Genomic DNA, 14,170 nt, shown 5'->3' with positions numbered 1-14,170 from the left:
AAAAGAAAAAAGAAAGAAAAAGAAAAAGAAAAAGAAAAAGAAAAGAAAAAGAAAAAGAAAAAGAAAAAGAAAAAGAAAAAGAAAAAGAAAAAGAAAAAGAAAAAGAAAAAGAAAAAGAAAAAGAAAAAGAAAAAGAAAAAGAAAAAGAAAAAGAAAAAGAAAAAGAAAAAGAAAAAGAAAAAGAAAAAGAAAAAGAAAAAGAAAAAGAAAAAGAAAAAGAAAAAATAATGCAATACTAATAATAATAATAATTGCACTTTCCAGACCCTAAATAGATATGTTTTTGGGGAATTAGAAAAATATTTAAACACAATACTGTGAGTATTACTGTCAAAAAATGGTATTTGCTGGTGTGTTTGGAAAGGGTCAAAGCAATGTTTTGTCTCTATTTCAGATGTTAGAAATGACAGTGTTACCAACCTGATGCAGAAATAACACTCAGCAGAGCTCAATGAAGAGCTAGTTGTTTGTTTTTTGGTTGGAAACTTTGTACAAACATTTTATTTATTTTATTTTTTTGCATTTCCAGAGAAGTTCTCCTTCTACATTCAGGCATATTTCCAAAGATATGCCTTGAAATAGTAAAACATTGTGGCTAGACGAATATATCTCTGCCTGTCCTTCAAATGATATGGTCCACAGATCTGTTACAAAGAATGCTTTAGCTTGCTTGCAAACTTTAGCAGAACTAGACCTGCCAATCAGCTGTCACAAAGCACATCCTGAAAAGCAGAACAATTCAAATCTACCTTCTTAAATTACAGATTTTTCCAATATATGCTTAGGAAAATGCATGATAACTGCTTCTATTCTAGAGAACAGCAAATTCCATCTAAATGTGTTTATAAATCTAAATATTTGAATAATGTTTCTATTTTTATGGTGGGTAAACTACTTATAACGAGCATGCCACACCTGTAGTTATTCTTACTTAAAGTGAAAGAAATGCTTCAGTAAGCACACCTGTATTATCCTTTATGATAAAATCCACAGACACATTCCAGTGAAATCTTTATGACAATGATGTCATGTCTTTATGTGGAGACAATCTTAAAATATAGGCATCTAGATTACTTAAGTAGCATAAATCTCCTCTACTTTCTCATGAGCACTAATGTATGTGGAAGAATTCTGTTAAAGGACAATAAACAGAATAGGTTAAGATCAGAAGATCAATATATAGATACTGCTGAATTAATAGATATTTGCTAGCTCTCAAAAGAGGGCATGTAATTACTTTGCTTTAAAGAATGACTTGAAAGTTCAACTGAAGGAGAAACTGAATGTGCTTATGTAGTCAATGTTGTGATACTTGTTAGGGACTACCTGTCTGAATTAAAAGTACAGTATCCATTCTAACTAAAATGGCTCCCAAGTCCCAGTTTAAATAAATAGACAAAGGTTACATTTATACCTGTGTATGTAGTAATATACAATTCTCTGTCCTTAAGACCTGCTGGCACAGTACAACTTATGCTCATTCATCCAAATTTTCTTACCTTATAGAGATGTGTAAATAATGCATTCAACCTAATAGGAATGATCTCTGAACTGCACAATTTTCCTTTTTTTTTTTTTTTTTTTCTTTTTTCTTTTTTTTTTTCTGTGAAATGTCTAGGAGACAGCTAGATGGCCAAAGTAAAAGTCATAACTATGACCAAGATAAGAACTAAACAGTGTGAATGAACACACTCCAGCACTTCATCATCCTTAATTTACATTAAAATATATATATCACACACACACAAACACACACACACAGATCTATTAGGATGCCTGTCTTAGGTATGGATACCAATACATTCTGTAGGGATTTCATAAGGTTTGGAAAGTATTTATTCCCAAGATACATTTGGTTGTAAGAACTGTCTATTAATTTCTTTCCTATTCTGGAAACAGAGAATTTTTTTTTTATTTTTTTTTTTTTTTTTGACACTTCTGTGTAACAAAAATGATGTCCTCCTGGAGAAGCTCAAGTTCATTTCTTCATTGATTTAACAATGTTCTGCTTCAGCCGGTGGGATATGTTCTTCATAATGATTTGTCTTTGGGGTTCAGCAAAGTCAGAAATTACCACATATATACATACAGGAATAGTATAAGCCTTTGTGATGCTTGGACAGATAAAGCTCTAGTGTTAAGTTAATAAAGCTTGAAAAAAATAGCTTTTGGAGTTAGTAAGACAGACAGTCTGACTTTCTACTCTTTCATATTGTCCAGCTATTCTGGTACAGTCAGATCCTGCCCTGAAGGATAAACAAATATTTTATAGACAGTGCTGTGTCTTAATGAAAATGGGAGATGGAATATTGCAGCTCCCCAGACTGGTTCTAGACTCATGTCTCTTGCTTCTCTCCTGGACCTAACATGGAAGGTTATGCAGAGGAGGTATCAACTGGAATTCTCTCTAACCATTTAACCTTTAACCTTTTTCAGCAATGCACAGTAAACATGTAAGAAAGGGAAGTAAGAATCCTACCAGATAAGCTTGGGAAAAGTGAAGAAAGTGATGCAGAAAGATAAGGATTCCTGATAAAGTGATAAGTACTACAGGCTTATACAATGATTACAAAATAATTACACAATGTAATTATTATTCTACTTCCTTTTTAGCCCAAATTGCATCACTGTCAGGTATGATTTCTGTATATTCAAGCCCAACCTACAAAATCATCACAAAACCAGAAAGATTCCAGAAAGTCTTAAATAACATTTTCTCACTTACGTGTACAGTTAGGCTGACATCACCAAATAGCTATGGGAATGAGAGTCTGCAGGAACTATTTATCTGAGCCTGTGTTTATTCACCATGATCTCCTGGCAGATTGCCCTTGTTTGTAGACCATTCACTGAGCTCACAAGTACAGACCTCCTTTTTCTCTACTGTTTGGAGATGTAACCATAGATTGCCACAGAAAAGCCACTATCTAACTTCTCCTCTGAACTTACAAGGCTATTAACCATGATAGTTAGAAGTTCAAATGAATATGATATTTTTAATTCCTATTTAGCAGTCATGGACAGGTACACTATTTAAAGAAGGAAAGCAGCTTTTTCAAAAATACCTTATTTATTTTACTTAAAAGTAAACAGTAGCCAAAATCTACTTTAAAATGACAAGGGACAAACCTGGGAGACACTGGTAGGAGTATGTTGCAATGTATTCCAGACTGCAACTCTGGAGTTGACTTACAGCACAACAGCTACACTCATAACACTCACTAGTTCATATCTTCTGTGTCCCTCACTTTAGATATAGCCAAAAATATATATATATCACACTTGCACATAAATGTCTCCTCTATTCTATAAGAAAGCTGTATTTAGCCTAATTCAGCCTACAGTGACTGATCACAGTCTTCTCTACTCTTCTTTACTAAAGATCTTTCCACAGACCTGTTTTCCTGCACTTCTTTTATATCAGCCTTGTCAATACACCTTTTCACATGACAAACTGACATGATAGTTCCTTGCTACCATAAACCTCGTGTTTTTGTTTGGGTACTCTTAAGTATGCTATATAAGCTCTAAAGTCATTTTTCCTGCCTTATTTCTGTAATTTTTTTTTACAGTAATAGTATACAAATATGTCTGCACAAAAATATCAAAATAATACTAAGTGACATGCTTACAAAAAATCCTACAAATATATTTTCATTTTTCTACATTAATCCAAAGTGCTCTCTGAAGTTTTACCTTATTAGAGGTTAGGTCTTAGAACTATCAAATTTTAGTTCTCTGCACAATTTTTTTATAGTTCTTAACAATAAGCAAACCATTTTTTTCCTTTTTTTTTTTTTTTTTTATTACATTTTATGGTATAATAAGGGTGCTGATAGAGTCTGAATAGTAACATTGTGACCGTGAACTGTAATTATTGATAATTGCTACTTCTATGTGTAAAATTGTCTTTTCACATGACACAGCAAATTCTACAGAAATAGTTCTAATATGTATGGAGTCTTTCAATACATTTCCATTTTATTTGGAGCAGAAAGAAAAGTGATTATTTTTAGAAAGAAAAAAAAAAAAAAAAAAAAAAAAAGGAAAATTTAACAATAAGTAATGGTAATTTCTTGGAAGACACCAGAGTTCTTGTGCAGCAGTGTTTTTAAAGGGAGACTTTTACATCATGGTTATTTTTACAGTGTATCAGGAAATATGGATGCATTAGACTTATTTCTAGGTATTTCATCTTCTTTCCAGTGTTTACTGACAGATCAGCTCAGTTCTTACAGCCACATCTCCAGCTAGGCAAAGCTGGTCAGATCTGAAGCCAGTTTAAATAAAATAAAGAGCTCCATCCCAATGAGAAAATAAATACATAGACTGAAAATCTGTTCTACCTTTACTTCTTGCAAGGAAGATGAGATATCTAAGGCTAATGTACAAACTTGGCTCATTTCCTCAGTTCAGGAAATTATTTGTAGAAGAAAGGAGGACAAGGAAAGAAGAGCTTTTCCCTCCTCCCCTCCTACCTATCGTTTTCTTTCTCCTTTTTCTTTCTCTCTTCCATGTCGTCCTTTTGCTCCTTTAAATCTGGAGGAGCACATTGTATTTCTCCCTCCTCTATTGCCACCTAGAGGAGAGGAGAGAGAAGAGCAGATGCTAGAGTATACATAAGTCCGTATCCAAAAGGGGTAGAACTGAAAGTGTCAGTTGGGCAAACTCCTGTAGGAACAGGAATGGAGGAGGACATGAGCTGGTGGACGGACAGATGGGAAACAGTCCTTATAGCAGAGGCTTTGCCTGTGTAAATTCCCCTAGAAGTCCATTAGTAACATGCGGGAAGAGCTCAGATATTAATTCCTCACCCATTCATTAATTCTGTTATTGTTACTGAGAGAAGTCTAATCTATGTACTTACAAAATAATGAATAGGTGCTTTAGTTTTAATCTAAGATATAGACTTACATGCTGGTATATCTGAGAAATTTAAAGAAGCTCTAAAACAAAGGCTTCTGCTGTTAGTACCCTATGTTATAGGCTAATACACTTGAGTAAAGGGGGAACAGTAATTTATAATGAAAAAGGCTCAAGATAATCTGGCAACAACCTGGGAATCATATGAGAAATAAACAATCTTATCCAATTTTTACAGCAACTGGAAAAATAAATATTGCTAATTAACCAGTTTTCTTCCACAAAGCAAACAAATATATAATAAATCAAAATATCTTAAACATTTGAAGTATCCACCAAAGCATTCAGATTCTGTACAGATTTAAAAGGCAGAAAAATCATTGAAAGCAGATACAACCAAAAGTTTGTAGGATATTTTTACACTAAGGAAAATCTTAGGAACAAGAAAAAAAATGCTGAATGCTGAACAATTTATGAAAAACTGTGTTCTACCCAAATTATATCAGAAAATTTTTGTACTATCAGTGGGTGAAACTGAATCATATGATTATACATAAATATAGAATAGTAGCGTGAAGAAGAAGAAGAAGAGGATGAAGAAGCAGCTAATACAACTAATAAGTTGACTAGTGTCTAAAATTGTGGCAATATTCACCTTGTTTCAGTACTTCAGATAACTAAACTAGCTGAAATATGTACACAGGACAGTGCAATATATAGACACTGTCTTGGTTCTTCATTTGTGAAGAACTGGCTTCAGGCTCATTAGACATTCCTCATCTGAAGCTGGACACTGGAATAACCTCCTAAAAGGTCAAATAGAGTAGACCATGTTTTAGGAAGGAGGCTACTAAATTATGAAAGGAGTTATATACTGTTTCATCTGATGGTGTAAAGGGGCATGATTCAGTGATCCAAGATCTAGTTTTCATGAGAACACAGATCCACCCTGTGTTAGTGAAGACTCAATTCATTTAGCAGTTCCAGACCAACGTATTACTGTTTTTCTGAGATGGTTTAAATGGGCCTGCAGATACCTTAGAATTAGGACCTGCTGTCATGACAGAGGAATAAGAGAAACAGAAACTTCTTTCTGTTTGAGCTTGTTAGTTCAAGTGCAGTAGAAAGTCTCTTTATCTATTACCCATCAAACCCAACTGCTGGTGAAAAGATGGCAGTGTCCATCCTTGCCATTGTGGTAAGTAGAGGAGGAAAAGGGTGGAAAGCGGTGACTTCTAGAAACAAGAGGATGGCTCCTACCTTACCTTAGGGCATATACTACCTAATAGTTCCATTGCCCTCAGTGTTGAAAAGGATCCAGACATGCCTACTAATAATTAATCTAGTCTACCCAAACCACACAAGGCAACCTGGAAGAAGCAGCAAGTCATTGTAAAGTGTGACTCCCTGCTGCAGGGGACAGAGGTACCCATATGTCAACCTGATTTATTGATTAGGGAGCTGTGCTGCCTTGTGGAGTGGATCCAGCGTGTCACAGAAACACTGCCAAGCTGGTCTGGTCCTCAGACTACTACCGTCTGTTCTTACTCCAGGTGGGTGCAAATAATATTGCTAGAGGAAGCCTTGACATTATCAAAAGAGACTACAGAGCTCGGGGGGCAGAAGTCAAGGGCATGGGGGCTCAGATGGTGTTCAGGCAGTCCTGATGATGAGAGGAAAGGACGCGAGAAGTAGGGCAGTGATAGGAGAGATAAACAATAGGCTGCAGAACTGGCATCAGTGACAGGGTTTGGGTTTCTGTGACCATGGAACCCTTTCTGAGGATCAGCATCTGCTTGGGACAGATGGGATGCACATCTCTAAGGAGCACAAAGACATTTCTGCCAATAGGATGTCTGACTTCATAAGAAGGGCTCTAAACTAGAAAGGAGTAGGGACGGAGAAAGTAACCAGCAGCCCTGTAAAGGAATGATGCAGAGGGCTGATGAACAGGGGGAGTGAGTTGCTGTGATAGGGCGGGCTTCATAAAATCAATGAAATGAGGCTTAATGAGGGCCAACCTCACTACTTGTAGGTTAACAAGGAAATGACTACAAGTCACTGCTGAGGAGAAATCTCACAAACACTTTCTAGTAACACAACTTGTGGGGTGGGGGACCATCACGCTAACACATACAGTATGGGGAATAAAGAAGATGAGTTAGAAATGTGCTAACAAGGGCAATAAGATGGACTTCTACAACTACACCAGTGATAAAAGGAAGACTACAGAAAATATGGGTCTTCTGATAGAAACAGGTGACCTGGTTACCCAGGACAATGCAAAGGCTGAGGTACTGAATACCTTCTTTGCTTCTGTCTCTACCAGTAAGACTGGCCTTCAGGAGTTCCAGGACCCAGAGGCCATGTCTATAAATACCTGAAGGAAAGACACAAGGAGGCTGGACCCAGACTTTTTTCAGTGGTGCCCAGTTAAAGGACAAGAAGCAAAAGAGACAAACTAGAATGCAAGATGTTCTGTTTAAATATGAAGAAGCACCTCTTTACTGTGAGGGTGACCAAGCCCTAGTACAGATTGCCTCAAGAAGTTGTTGAGTCATCCTCCTTGGAGACCTTCCAAAGCCATCTGGACATGTTCCGGAGTAACCTGCTCTAGGTATACCTAATTGAGTAAGGGGGTTCATTAAGATGATCCCCCAAGGTCCCTTCCAATCTTAAGAATTTTTTGATTCTGTGAAAACAGCTGTGCAACTTGTGTTCTTGTGAAATACATTGACAGACCCATTAATAAAGTGGCAGCTCCACATTAGATGTGGCCAGAAGTTCTTAGAAGGATAGTTTGTTTTTTTTAAATACATATTCTTTGGGGCTTTGTCCATTGCTTTCATTTCTACATTCAAAGGGCAACAGCATTTTGAATGCCAATGCAGATTGATGTCATCACTAACAGGATAAGCATTTGGAGTGGCACTCAATGAATGATTGACATTGGATATACAACAAGTTCTTATTCTGTCAGAATTTGGCATGCTTCTAGGTGTCAAAGTTAATCCACTGCCAGCTATTTGACAGGATTGTACTTAGAGCCTGATGCTAGTCTCCGAAATGTTCATGATTAAGGTTGCATACAAATGCTGTTTATTCAATTGAATAAATAACAGTTCTGCTCACACAAGAAAAGGTGGAATCTCCATACTAACATGTTATTTCCACACAAAGTGAGTTGTGGCATGCAATACCAATGTGTTTGTGCTGAGTGTGAATTGGTCTGTCAGTTGTGAGAAATGTTTTATCTATGTGAAGTGTAATGTCAGCAAGAGAGCTCTGTAAACATCATAAGCAGCAATAACTGTCCTGGATGCACAGAAGGAATAACATGTTGAGTTCTCAACATTTTTGCTAATGCATATAGGGATAGGATGCTAGAAGATCTCTTTGGGATTTGTAGTGCTTCAAGTAGTTCAACAGCTGAAAGCTGTTTTTCCAACTAGCTCTTGATCTCATGATGCATGTAAGAAGTGTTTAGAAGACTTCTGCACAGGAGAGAAGGAACCTTGCCTTACCTCTTCAGGTAAGATGTTTAGATCTATGCATTGCCCTCATTCACACTTGCAAAGTATGACTACAGCTATCATGACTAAAAAAGGTTAGTAAAAGTACAACAAAGCTGTGAATAAAAAGAAGATTGGAATCCTGTCCTCTCTGTCACTCTCTATCCTCTTTATTCTTCAGTCTTATGCATTCTATATAAGCGCACACTGCTTTTTTATGCTAACATTAGAAATTTTGGAAATTGTTTTCAAGATAGCAGCACAGAAAAGGCTAACAACAACAGATGCAAAAGACTAGCCAAAAAGAAGGCAGTATTAAAGGACAAGACAGGAAAAGGCATGATATATAGAAGGATCAAAAGAGAATACGATAGGAATAGATGATGAAAGCAAAGGTAGTGATGACATAGATTGAACCTTTTAACTAAGCATTTAGTACCCTACAAACATTTAAAAAATCTCAGACTTTCATCTTACTCTGTCATATGCTTTTCACATTTCTTTGTATCCATCATCTCTCATGTAAAAAGTCTTAAGTTCCCTGGGGCAGAGATTTCTTTTCAGCTGTGGAACCCCAGCTACTGACTAGGCCTTCTAAATACTTCCGTAGATAATAACTGTGGTTCAAGTATTTTCTCTGTATATCTTCTGGAGAAATTGATTTTTCTCAGATAAAAATCATAGGCTTGTTAATGTGTTTATTTTATATTCCCTGCAGGAAAAGAGAGACAGAAACCAGTTTGGGGTTATATAACCTAATTATATATATATATATATATATATATATATATAAAATTACCTTCTACAAGTTATTAAGAGCTTTACTTTACCTTATGGTAGTAATCCTTATGGTTTTCCATGAGATCTATTTTTCCTCCTAAACTTACCTGTGATCTAATTTTTCTCCTCTACCCTGTGTCATGCTGTCTGTCATGTACAAGTGGAGTTAATACTGGTGTAAAGACAGGAAATGGAGATAGTACTAAGAAAGACAGACCTGAAAAGAAATGCAGTTAATTATTTACATCAGTAGTGTTTGAAAAAAATGTTTATCTTTCATTAAAAATGATTTTTTGTTGTTGTTTTTATTATGAACAAAATGTCAGTATTTCAACTCTTCATTTGTCATCTGCAGTGAAAGTAATACTAACATGTTCTACATTTCCTTGGCTTTAATAGCAGCATGTTGGGTTGATTCTTTTGTAGCCATTTCACATCTAGATGTCCTAAGACAGGCTTTCTTTTTTAATCGCGTATATAAGGTCAGCTTTCAAATACTTTTTTTATGTTTGTCCAGGACTTCCAGCAATGTCACTTTGTTGTTACTACACAGCAGCTAACAACTAGCTCTGTACACTCAAAGGTCCCAGGTATATCCACGGTTAATAAGTATTGGTTTGTTCGGTAAGTACAATATTTCTCTAAGGTGTCAGACGGATCTTTTATCACATGCTCAATTTCCCTATTTACAAGCCTGTAAAGTCAGACCTATCCTATATACTCTGTAGAGGTGATCTCTTCATATACATTAAAACTTGCAGAACTTAAAAATACTGGATATACCAAACTGTTTAAATGTATTTCAGGATGCAGAAATAGTATTCTACACAGGAAATCTCAGACAACTGAATGAGAGCTGGGCACAGTTGTGAAAAAATAACTGTTTTATCTGATAAGTTCCAAAGTGTCCCCCACATGAAATAATTATAAAATTTGTTCCAAATCACCCAGCTTTCTTCTAGATGGGTTGTTATGCCTGAAAAAGCAGTCTGTCTACATATAATACACTGTGGAAAGATAAACACTGAATTACCCTCTGGCTTCTTACTTGTTCATAAAGTAATGGAGTCCCATTTATCACAGGTTGTTGGTTGCAGTGCTTCCTAATCTTAACACCAGAAGTTAGGTAACACAATAAGAGTGAAGATATAGATATGTTTACATATGGTCTCTCAAGTGGCCATTTTACTGTTAGCCTTTACCAAGCAGCGCTTGAACCTCTTTGTCACTACACTCAGTACTTTTTAATAGATTTCTGGTCAGAGAAATGTTGCAAGGGAAACAGCATAGCAAAGTGCTGGCAAAATTTATCCAGAGCATGTCCATTGATTATTACTGTTTGCCTTTTTCCTCCTGTTATTTGTTGCTCACCTGGGTGATTTATTTACTTGCATAATGTTTCTTCAAAATGCAGTATGTTTTCCTGGAGGAAAAACATGAGTTTTAAGGTCAGGTTAATCAAATATATATATCAATAGCACCAGTGCAGAGCTGAATGGAAATAAGTATTTTGCTAAATGTATTTTTAATATGCTAGCCCAGTGGTATGGTTGTTATGGGCAAAAGATAACACACTACATATACGCAACTGAAAACTTATTATCTAACTAAAGTTTTAGGAGCCAAATGGTAGAAATTATTATAGAAAAGTATCATTAAAGTACAGCTAAATTTGGTATAAATAAACTTCCTTATACTTCTGTCTTTTTAGTCTTATGTCTACCCTTCTGATGTCCCTCTGTGTCCTACAATTAGAAGTTTCCTCATAAGAGCAAGTGGTAGCTATGATGAGCCATCAGCAGCCTAAGGACTTTACTGTGAGGAGTTTAATGTTCCTAGTGAGGATTTATCTTTCCTAGTCTTGAGTTGCTTGGGTTTATTTTTTATAACTTATTAACTTGATTCCCTCTGCCTTCTCTCAGCCAAGTATGAGCGTGGCCCCACAACCTCTCCTAGGATCAGCCCCCCAGGGTCTCAGGCAGTCACCCCCTGGCTTTGCCAGATCCTTCCCATGGAGACACTGGCAGAGCCCAGCTCAGGAAGGGGAGGCAGCAGGCACTTGGCCCTAAGGCAGGCACTGGAACCAGCTCAGTCCAGCTGCAGCCAAGGGGAGCTGAGGCCAGCCCTGAGACCTCTGCTCACAGCTCAGCACAGAACATATTATTTTTTAGAGGCAGCCCAGTCTTGTGATCTTCTTGATGATGATGGATTCCTCCTGTCTTCCTTTCCCTTGTGTGAGAGCAGTGACTACCCCAAGTTAGCTGAGCAAGTATTGCAAAAGATGTGTCTATATACATGCACATATGCACAATACACAAGACACACACAAGTTGGGCACACAGATCAACACAAAGTAGCACCAGCATCATCATACACTAGACTCTCATACACACCACCTGCTCCTGCTGTCTGGCTGATCAAGATGTATATCTACTGGTAGAGTGTGTAAACACACAAATAATATTGGTCTTTCCATACAATTAGACAATTGGTAAACTTATATCGGTCCATCTCCACTACACAAACAGAAGAAGGAAATAATAGTCCTCTTTACAGCACACTGTAGTTTTGTTATTCTTGGTAGCCTTTTACCAGAAATAGTAAAAACAAAGTGAAATCTGCCTTTGCTTGTTCAATTTTTGTTCAGAAGCAAGATAAGCTACCAAAGAACACAAAAATAGGAGGATACACTAATAAGGGGCAATGAGGTCTGAATTTTTCATGAAACCAAAAGCAAAAAAGCATCACGTAACAACTGAATGATGCTTTTTTTCAGATAAGGGGACGCTAAAGTTTCAAAGATTCTGCACAAAAGACACTTTCTCTTCTTATGAATCTTGTATTCCCTATACAATCCAACTTGGATGGAATCAAAAAGAGGAAGACTACATGGTGAAAGGTGCAGCATAATGTATGCTGACAGCTTCCTTTTGCTGAGTTTATAGGTTTCCCAAACATAATCTGGACTTCTTTATGCCATCCTATGATACTGACCCCGATCCTCTGAAAGGTGCAGGTCTACCTTTGCATTTCTTTAGGGGAAAAAGAAAGATAACTACCAGGCAGGATTGTACAAGAGGTAGAGGTCTGTTGTCAGCATATTATCATCACTATACAAAAGAAAGTGCAAAATAGGTGGCAATGGCTGGGTGCATCAGGAGATAATTAACATCAGGGATGTACATAAATCAATAGAAAATTACTCACAGGATCATGGAACAAGTTAGGTAGGATAGTATTTCTAGGAGTCATCTGATACAACTTCCTTCTCAAAACAGCTTGAAAATAAAATCCATATTCAATATTGTCAGGTTTTTCAGAGGTTTGTTCAGTCAAATTTTGTCTTTTTCCAGGACTGAAGTTTCTTCAGCTCCTCTTAAAATCTTGTTCCAGTGTTTGACTACCCTTCTTGTAAATTTTGGTTTCTTCATGTATAATTCAAATTTCCCTTCCAAAAACTTGTGTCTGATGTCTTTTATCTTTTTACTGTTCATCTCCAGGAAGACTCTGGCTTCATTGTCTCCCTAATTTCCTGTTAGGTAGTTGAAGACAGCAACAAAATCCACATAGCTTTTTCTTCTTCAGACTGAACAACCTTCCCAAGCTTCCTTTTACATATAACGCAGCCCACCAAACACCTATGACCCTTTGCTGGACTTGCTGCAATATATCACCTACTCTCTTGTGCCACGGTGCCTACAACTATGTACATTCTCTACAGACAGTCTCAGAGGGTGGTCTCTACAGACAGTCTCAGAGGGTGGTCAAACACACAGTCTTCCTAGAGAACAGTCTTCCTAGAGAGGTGGTTGATGCTTCATGCCTGTTCAAGAGGGACTTTGCAAATGCCTGCTCTGAGGCAGATACATTCCCTACATGAAGGCCACTCAAGGCAGCTGAGTGAGCCACCACACCTGGCAGCACTCATGAAGGCCGTTTAAGGAATTGTTGGATGTAGTACTTGGGGATGTGGTTTAGTGGGTAATATTGGTAATAGGGTAACTTTTTAAACAGATGATCTTGGAGGTCTTTCCAACCTCTACGATTCTATGATCTTTCTAGGTCCCTTCCAACTGAACTGCTCTATTTCACATAGAAATAATCATTTCCCTCAAACTCTTGATTACATTCCTACCAACGTAGCTTAAAACTTCAAACATGAGAAATAAAGCACATCTGAGTATTTTTAAGTTCCAAAGTGACAAATGTTTTAAGAACAGTTTGTCTTCTCCCTTTCAGATTTATTCAATTTGAGGAAAAATCTTTTATGCAAAAACAAAACAGGATAAAACAAAAAAACAAAAACACCTTCAGATCTTCAGACAAATTGTTCTTTGAGGTATCTCTTCTGAACTTTATACAATATTCACTTTATCCTTTAGACAGTGTCAAGAGGTTTTGATCAATCTGCATCTCTAACAGCTAACATTCATTTTTTTAATCAATTGTTATACATTAAACTATCATTTGAAATTAAGTTGTGAAAAAGTTCAAATAATGTAATCAGAAATTTAAACATCTTTTTTTTTTGCTTATCTTTAGTATTTTATTAATAGGTGTACAGACGGTATAATTAATATTAGGTGTACAAATTTTAACTAGCAATTCTTTAATGATGAAAAGGGGCAGAACTGGTTTGGTTTTGTTCTGCTGGGGCGGGGGGAGGGTTGATTTGTTTGTCTGAAAACTGAAAAAGGAGCTGCTGAGATCTGTAGACCAAGTTATTTGCATTACTAATTCATTTAAATTTGTTGCTGTTGCATTGAGAGATGCTCGTTTTCAAATATCTGTCATGTATGTAAAGGTAAATGTCAAGCAGTACTTATTAAGGAAAAACCTTACTCATGAGAATTAGTATGAATTTGAAAGGAAGAAAAACAAGATAAAGTGTAGCAGATGTGTCAGCAAAGAAAAATTACTCTGTTTCTACAGACACATGTAAGAAAAGACCTATATTTTGCATTTTATGACTGCTCTCTAGGACAGAAATTTGAATTTCTTCCAGTTGCTATCTC

The 14,170-nt window shown here is 36.5% G+C and overlaps 1 long non-coding RNA gene across 2 annotated transcripts; it reads right to left on the bottom strand.

Moving 5' to 3' along the window:
- Positions 1–3,712: 3,712 nt before the first annotated feature.
- On the bottom strand, positions 3,713–13,031 carry LOC311445810. Of its 2 annotated transcripts, XR_014698636.1 has the most exons (5): positions 12,363–13,031; positions 10,527–10,578; positions 9,263–9,372; positions 8,853–9,087; positions 3,713–4,579 (listed from the first exon to the last, which is right to left on the bottom strand). It is a non-coding gene; the product is annotated as an uncharacterized lncRNA (long non-coding RNA). The 2 variants fall into 2 exon arrangements; XR_014698637.1 differs by lacking the exon at positions 3,713–4,579 and having other exon boundaries at positions 6,918–9,087.
- Positions 13,032–14,170: the final 1,139 nt, after the last annotated feature.

Source organism: Aythya ferina, assembly GCF_964211825.1.
Source record: "Aythya ferina genome assembly, chromosome: 1".
NCBI lineage: Eukaryota > Metazoa > Chordata > Aves > Anseriformes > Anatidae > Aythya > Aythya ferina.
Note: the sequence above shows the minus strand (reverse complement) of the source record. Positions and strands in the feature narration are given on the sequence as shown.